Below are 8,071 nucleotides of genomic sequence, written 5' to 3' on the forward strand. Positions count from 1 at the left end.
CAGTCCTCCTCCATTTCCCCCCGTGGTCGGGACCTCAACCCTCCGCAGCTGCCGCTGCGGGCGTCCAGATGGTAAGGACAAGGTACGAATCCAGGTAAGTCCAGAGTCGGCTCTTCCCCACCGGAGATCGTGGCTTTAAGTTGGTGTAGGCCGCAGGCCGGCGGCCGAAGATTTAAAGTTCCCTCCACGCCGCAGCCAGAAGCACCGCAGAACGCAGGGCCGGCGGTAGAAGCTCCCCTCCAGGGGTGATGTTAAGTCCATAACGCACCCGCGGTAGAAGATGGCCGCGGGCCGGCAGTGATGGCTTTTTCTTACCCCGGGTCCCCCCCGAGGGATCCCGGGCTGTAGACGCCGCGCCAGCTGGAGCTCTGCAGACCGCGGCTTCAGGCTGCCGGCTGCTGCGGGCCAACGAAACGGAGCGCTCTCCTCCAGCGAGCCCCAGCGAGGGCTCGCCCGCTCCGCATTGACAGTCCACGCTGCACCCGCCGCCGGAGCCCCGAGCCCCGGGCGCGTCTCCAGGAAAGGCCGCGCCGATCCTCGCTGTTAGGCCACGGGGGAAGCGACCTGGAAAAAGTCGCCTCTCCTTGGAGGAGGCGTCCAAAACGGTTTCCCCCTCACCCCCCCCCACACAAAACACACAAAGAAACATTAAAAACATACTTTAAAACATACTACAAAAATAAAAAAAGTTGAAAATAACTAATGCGCTGCTGACAGGGCTGCCACCATTGCAACGCCCCCACCGACCAAACAAGCACCCGTAGCTAGGAGCCAGAACTGTTCCCCCGCAACGCTGATTACACTGAGAGAGGCATACACATACACACACATATATATATATACATATACACACCGTATATATGGGTAAGGTGAGTATGTGCATATATACACTGAGCTTTTCCTTTCTCTCTCTCGTTTGTCATATCATACTATGTTTACATGTTCTGTTGTGCTGCAGCACGTAAGAATTTCATTGTTCTATTTGGGACATATGACAATAAAACACTCTTGACTTGACGACTGTATTCTCATCATTTCTTCCATTTTGGTGCTGTTCTTGTTGAAATACTTTTCTTTTCCAGTACACCTTTTGCCTCCTTTAAATAGACACAAATTACTCATTTACTTCACCACAACGAGCAGATATGGCAATGTAGTCCATTGAAAGATGGCACTGGTGTACTGCTTCCTCCCTGTTCCCACCACTTTTCAGTTTCAAATCGACGCTGACCGCATCCGAGGTCAGTAATCAAACTTGGGTCTCTGGCACTGTGAGGCAGCAACTATACCACTGCGCCACTGTGCCCTTCCCCATTGGGACGCTTCATCAGACTTGGCATCATGTTGGCATCACATTCGGCATTAAATTGTGGGCTGTGGGCCTGTTTCTACGCTGTGTTCTATGTTTAGTTTAATTTAGTTTGGAGATACAGCACGGAAACAGGTCCTTTGGCCCATCAGATCTTCACCGACCAGCGATCCCCGCACATTAACACTATCCTACACACACTGGGGACTTTTTAATGCATTTATACCAAGCCAATTAACCTACAAACCTGTGCTATATGTCTTTGGAGTGTGGGAGGAAACCAAAGGTCTCGGAGAAACCCCACGCAGGTCATGGGGAGAACGTACAAACTCAATACAGGCAAGCACCCGTAGTCAGGATCATACCTGGGCTGGGGCTGGCGCTGTAAGGCAGTAGCTCTACCACTACGCCGCCATGCTGCCGTGTTCTAAGGCAGGAATCTCCACTCAAAGTATCTGCCCCCGGGCTCTGCTCTCATGCTATCCAGGCTAAGCATACAATACATCCCCTTTTCTGAGATGTACAGAGGATTTCTTGGAATGTATGCGGATTAGTTATCTAAATCAACATGTAGAGGAACCAACGAGAGAGCAGGCTATTTTAGACTGGGTATTGAGTAATGAGGGAGGGTTAGTTAGCAATCTTGTTGTACGTGCCCCCTTGGGCAAGAGTGACCATAATATGGTTGAGTTCTTCATTAGGATGGAGAGTGACATTGTTAATTCAGAAACAATGGTTCTGAACTTGAAAGAAAGGTAACTTTGAGGGTATGAGACGTGAATTGGCCAAGATTGACTGGCAATTAATTCTAAAAGGGTTGACGGTGGATATGCAATGGAAGACATTTAAAGGCTGCATGGATGAACTACAAAAATTGTTCATACCAGTTTGGCAAAAGAATAAATCAGGGAAGGGAGTACATCCATGGATAACAAGGGAAATCAGGGATAGTATCAAAGCGAAGGATGATACAAATTAGCCAGAAAAAGCAGCATACCGGAGGACTGGGAGAAATTCAAAGACCAGCAGAGGAGGACAAAGGGCTTAATTAGGAAAGGAAAAATAGATTATGAAAGAAAACTGGCAGGGAACATAAAAACTGACTGCAAATGTTTTTATAGATATGTGAAAAGAAAGAGATTAGTTAAAACAAATGTAGGTCCCTTGCAGTCAGAAACAGGTGAGTTGATCATGGGGAACAAGGATATGGCGGACCAATTGAATAACTACTTTGGTTCCGTCTTCACTAAGGAAGACATAAATAATTTGCCGGAAATAGCAGGGGACCGCGGGTCAAAGAAGTTGGAGGAATTGAGTGAAATCCAGGTTAGCCGGGAAGTGGTGTTGGGTAAATTGAATGGATTAAAGGCCGATAAATCCCCAGGGCCAGATAGGCTGCATCCCAGAGTACTTAAGGAAGTAGCCCCAGAAAAAGTGGATGCATTAGTGATAATCTTTCAAAACTCTTTAGATTCTGGAGTAGTTCCTGAAGAATGGCAGGTAGCAAACGTAACCCCACTTTTTAAGAAGGGAGGGAGAGAGAAAATGGGGAATTACAGACCAGTTAGTCTAACATCGGTAGTGGGGAAACTGCTAGAGTCAGTTATTAAAGATGGGATAGCAGCACATTTGGAAAGTGGTGAAATCATTGGACAAAGTCAGCATGGATTTCCGAAAGGTAAATCATGTCTGACGAATCTTATAGAATTTTTCGAGGATGTAACTAGTAGCGTGGATAGGGGAGAAACCAGTGGATGTGGTGTATCTGGACTTCCAGAAGGCTTTCGACAAGGTCCCACATAAGAGATTAGTATACAAACTTAAAGCACAAGGCATTGGGGGTTCAGTATTGATGTGGATAGAGAACTGGCTGGCAAACAGGAAGCAAAGAGTAGGAGTAAACGGGTCCTTTTCACAATGGCAGGCAGTGACTAGTGGGGTACCGCAAGGCTCAGTGCTGGGACCCCAGCTATTTACAATATATATTAATGATCTGGATGAGGGAATTGAAGGCAATATCTCCAAGTTTGCGGATGACACTAAGCTGGGGGGCAGTGTTAGCTGTGAGGAGGATGCTAGGAGACTGTAAGGTGACTTGGATAGGCTGGGTGAGTGGGCAAATGTTTGGCAGATGCAGTATAATGTGGATACATGTGAGGTTATCCATTTTGGTGGCAAAAACGGGAAAGCAGACTATTATCTAAATGGTGGCCGATTGGGAAAGGGGGAGATGCAGCGAGACCTGGGTGCATGGTACACCAGTCATTGAAGGTAGGCATGCAGGTGCAGCAGGCAGTAAAGAAAGCGAATGGTATGTTAGCTTTCATTGCAAAAGGATTTGAGTATAGGAGCAGGGAGGTTCTACTGCAGTTGTACAGGGTCTTGGTGAGACGACACCTGGAGTATTGCGTACAGTTTTGGTCTCCAAATCTGAGGAAGGATATTATTGCCATAGAGGGAGTGCAGAGACGGTTCACCAGACTGATTCCTGGGATGTCAGGACTGTCTTACGAAGAAAGACTGGATAGACTTGGTTTATACTCTCTAGAATTTAGGAGATTGAGAGGGGATCTTATAGAAACTTACAAAATTCTTAAGGGGTTGGACAGGCTAGATGCAGGAAGATTGTTCCCGATGTTAGGGAAGTCCAGGACAAGGGGTCACAGCTTAAGGATAGGGGGAAATCCTTTAAAACCGAGATGAGAAGAACTTCTTTCACACAGAGAGTGGTGAATCTCTGGAACTCTCTGCCACAGAGGGTAGTTGAGGCCAGTTCATTGGCTATATTTAAGAGGGATTTAGATGTGGCCCTTGTGGCTAAGGGGATCAGGGGGTATGGAGAGAAGGCAGGTACGGGATACTGAGGTGGATGATCAGCCATGATCATATTGAATGGCGGTGCAGGCTCGAAGGGCCGAATGGCCTACTCCTGCACCTATTTTCTATGTTTCTATGTAAAAGCTTTTGTTGCATGCTATCCAATCAGCAAAGACAATACATGATTACAATTGAGACATTTACAGTGTATAGATACATGGTAAGGAAATAAGGTTTAGTGCAAGGTAAAACCAGTGTGTTATTGGGGCAAATCCTCCAAAATCATGGAAGAACTCGGATAAGGACATGGACATTTTTAAAAACAAACAAATTTGCTGGCTGCAACGGAAAAACCCCCAAACCACCAATCTGTCTGGCCTGTGGACTTTGGCATCAAACAACTGTGCGAATTGGGGTGGACAGGAAAGGCTGAGACGGAGATAACGAGATTATCTTGGATACACAAAGGAAGGAACCAAGTCTTAGCAGATGGTGGTAAACAGGCCAGCAGCAAGCTCAATCACCATCTTGGATGACCCATCCATCGAGACAATAGGAGCCCGTCCAGGCGATGGGATAACGATCAGGCTGAGGGATCATGACATCAGCAAACCCCTTATCATCGGAAGCCTATTGTTCATACCAGATCGAAACTGGGAATCATCAAAAGAACCCTTTTCATCCAGAGGACCACCTGGGGGTTTCAAAGTAAGCTCAGGTATAAAAACAGGAGTCAAGCCAGAACTCTCTCTCTTTCTGCCCTGCTGGACGGCTCGTGAGCCCAACTTTAACTCTCGGCTCGTGAGCCCAACTATAAGTACCCCAGTGACCTGGTGAAATTCCCGAAATAGGATAGCATTGTTGAGATAAAGGGGGGGGGGGAGTATACTTGCAGGTAAAATTGTGTAAAGTAAGTTTTACGATGTGCCCAATAGTTTTTCGTCCATAGTCTTAGTATAAAGTATAAGTTTAGCCACGTATTATGTAGTGTTGGTGAGATTCGATTTCTCATTGTTTAATAAAGCCTGTAAATTTTAGACTTGCTTTGAGTCCATCTTGGTTTCTGTTTTCCCTCATCAGCACACTCTGGTCAATTCAACCTTTTATCATATCCCACCATAATTCCGAGGTCTAGAGCCTAGGGGAATCCCTTTTGTTGTATTCTCTCTCTTGGAAACCGCTCGAGTGGAGTGGTGGCCGTTTGACCCTCTGACAAGGGAGAGAATAACTCGGGCAGTTGGGCCCGAAGGGAAATAAAGGGAAACGCAAAAACCCCTACACCAGCAAAGTCCGATCAAGGATAGTCCAAGGGTCACCAATTCAAGATTCAAGAGAGTTTATTGTCATGCGTCCCTGATAGGACAATGAAATTTGTGCTTTGCTTCAGCACAACAGAACATAGTAGGCATGATTACAGAACAGATCAGTGTTTCCATATATCATTATATAAATATATACACACATGAATAAATAAACTGATAAATTGCAAATAACAGATAATGGGTTATTAATGTTCAGAGTTTTGTCCGAGCCAAGTTTAATAACCTGATGGCTGTGGGGAAGTAACTATTCCTGAACCTCGACGTTGCAGTCTTCAGGCTCCTGCATCTCTACCTGAAGGTAGCGGGCAGATGAGTGTGTGGCCAGGATGATGTGGGTCCTTGATGATGCTGCCAGCCTTTTTGAGGCAGCGACTGCGATAGATCCCCTCGATGGAAGGGAGGTCAGAGCCGATGATGGACTGGGCAGTGTTTATTACTTTTTGTAGTCTTTTCTTCTCCAGGGCGCTCAAGTTGCCGAACCAAGCCACGATGTAACCGGTCAACATGCTCTCTACTGTGCACCTGTAGAAGTGAGAGAGAGTCCTCCTTGACAAAGCAACTCTCTGTAATCTCAGGAAGTAGAGGCGCTGATGTGCTTTCTTAATATTAGCATCAGTGTTCTCGGACCAGGAGAGATCTTCAGAGATGTGCACGCCCAGGAATTTGAAGCTCTTGACCTTTTCAACCATCGACCCAACCTGTTGATATGAACGTGACTGTGGGTCCCCATCCTATTCCTTCCAAAGTCCACAATCAGTTCCTTGGGTTTGCTGGTGTTGAGGGCCAGGTTATTGCGCTGGCACCATATGGACAGTTGCTCGATCTCTTTTCTATACTCTGACTCACCCCCATCAGTGATCCATCCCGCAACAGTGGTGTCGTCAGCGAACTTGATGATGGAGTTCGCACTATGACCAGCTACGCAGTCATGAGTATAGAGTGAGTACAGCAGGGGGCTGCGCACGCAGCCTTGAGGTGCTCCCGTGCTGATTGTTGTCGAGGCTGACACATTTCCACCAATACGAACAGACTGTGGTCTGTGAATGAGGAAGTCGAGGATCCAATTGCAGGGATGCGCAGAGACCCAGTTCTGCGAGTTTGGTAACCAGCTTGGAGGGGATGATTGTGTTAAATGCCGAGCTATAATCAGTGAATAACAGCCTGACATATGAGTTTTTGTTGTCCAAGTGGTCCAGAGCGGAGTGGAGGGCCAGCGAGATTGCATCCACCGTTGATCAGTTGTGGCGGTAAGCGAACTGCAGTGGGTCCAGGTTTTTGTCGAGGTAGGGGTTGATTTGCGCCATTATCAACCTCTCAAAGCATTTCATCACCACAGGCGTTAGTGCCACTGGTTGATAGTCATTGAGGCATGTCACCTTGCTCTTCTTGGGCACTGGTATAATTGATGCCCTTTTAAAGCAGGTGGGGGCCTCAGACCTCAGAAGTGAGAGGTTGAAAATGTCCGTAAACGCTCCAGCCAGTTGGTCCGCACAAGTTTTTAGAACACAACCGGGTTTACCATCAGGTCCAGGCGCTTTTCGAGGGTTTACCCCTCTGAAGGATTTCCTGACGTCGGCCTCTGTGACAGACTACCATTGAGGTAGATAGTAGTTCAGCACTGCTCTCTGGTTGTGGTAGGATGATTCAGTTGCCTGATAACAGCTGTGAAGAAACTGTCTCTGAACCTGGAGGTGTGCGTTTTCACATTTCTATACCTTTTGCCCGATGGGAGAGGGGAGAGGGGAGAAGGGGGAGTTGCCAGGGTGCGACGTCCTTGATTATGCTGCTGGCCTTGCCGAGGCAGCGTGAGGTATAAATATAGCAAAGTACACAACTTATCTTCAGCAGCGCTGCAGTTATGCCACTGGCCGTGTTCGCGACTTTGGCGCCTTTGAGGGGGGGGGGCGGGATTAAAATGCCGTTTTCTTCTGCCTGTTGGAGGCGGACTTCCTCGGACTGCCAGCTGATGAAGAAAAATCGGACTTCCGTTCCCAATTTTTTTGGGGGTTTTTTTGTTAATCGCGAGACAATTTAATGATTTGATAAAAATAAAAAGCGACTTCGAACGCCCTCCATGCCTACAACATGACGATCACATGAACGGGACAAAACACCGGGTAAGTCGTTTATTTTACATATAAACTTGCTTCTTGGGATGGCTTTAATCAAATTTTACATTGCGAAAATGTGATTTGGGCCCCATACGAAATGGAAGTGTTTTTCCTGCCAATATGGGGTTCAAATTCATCGCAAATGCAACGTTCCAATCGATCGCGTTCCAGAAAAATCCACTTGCAAGATGATTTAAATGCTCTTTTGTTTGGACAATCATGTCATAAGAGCATCTAAATCGCCTAAATTTTGTGTTAATGTCTACCCATAGTCAATATTTTTATACTAAATATCTGTTTTAGTCCCAAGTCAAGTCGTCAAGTCAAGTTTATTTGTCACATACACATACGAGATGTGCAGTGAAATGAAAGTGGCAATGCTCGCGGACTTTTGTGCAAAAGACAAACAACAAAACAACCAAACAAATTATAAACACAATCATAACACACATATTCTTTTACATACTGAAAAACATTCAGTAGAGTTAGTCCCTGGTGAGATAGGCGTTTAC

This window comes from Leucoraja erinacea, chromosome 29 (assembly GCF_028641065.1).
Source record: "Leucoraja erinacea ecotype New England chromosome 29, Leri_hhj_1, whole genome shotgun sequence".
Lineage (NCBI taxonomy): Eukaryota > Metazoa > Chordata > Chondrichthyes > Rajiformes > Rajidae > Leucoraja > Leucoraja erinaceus.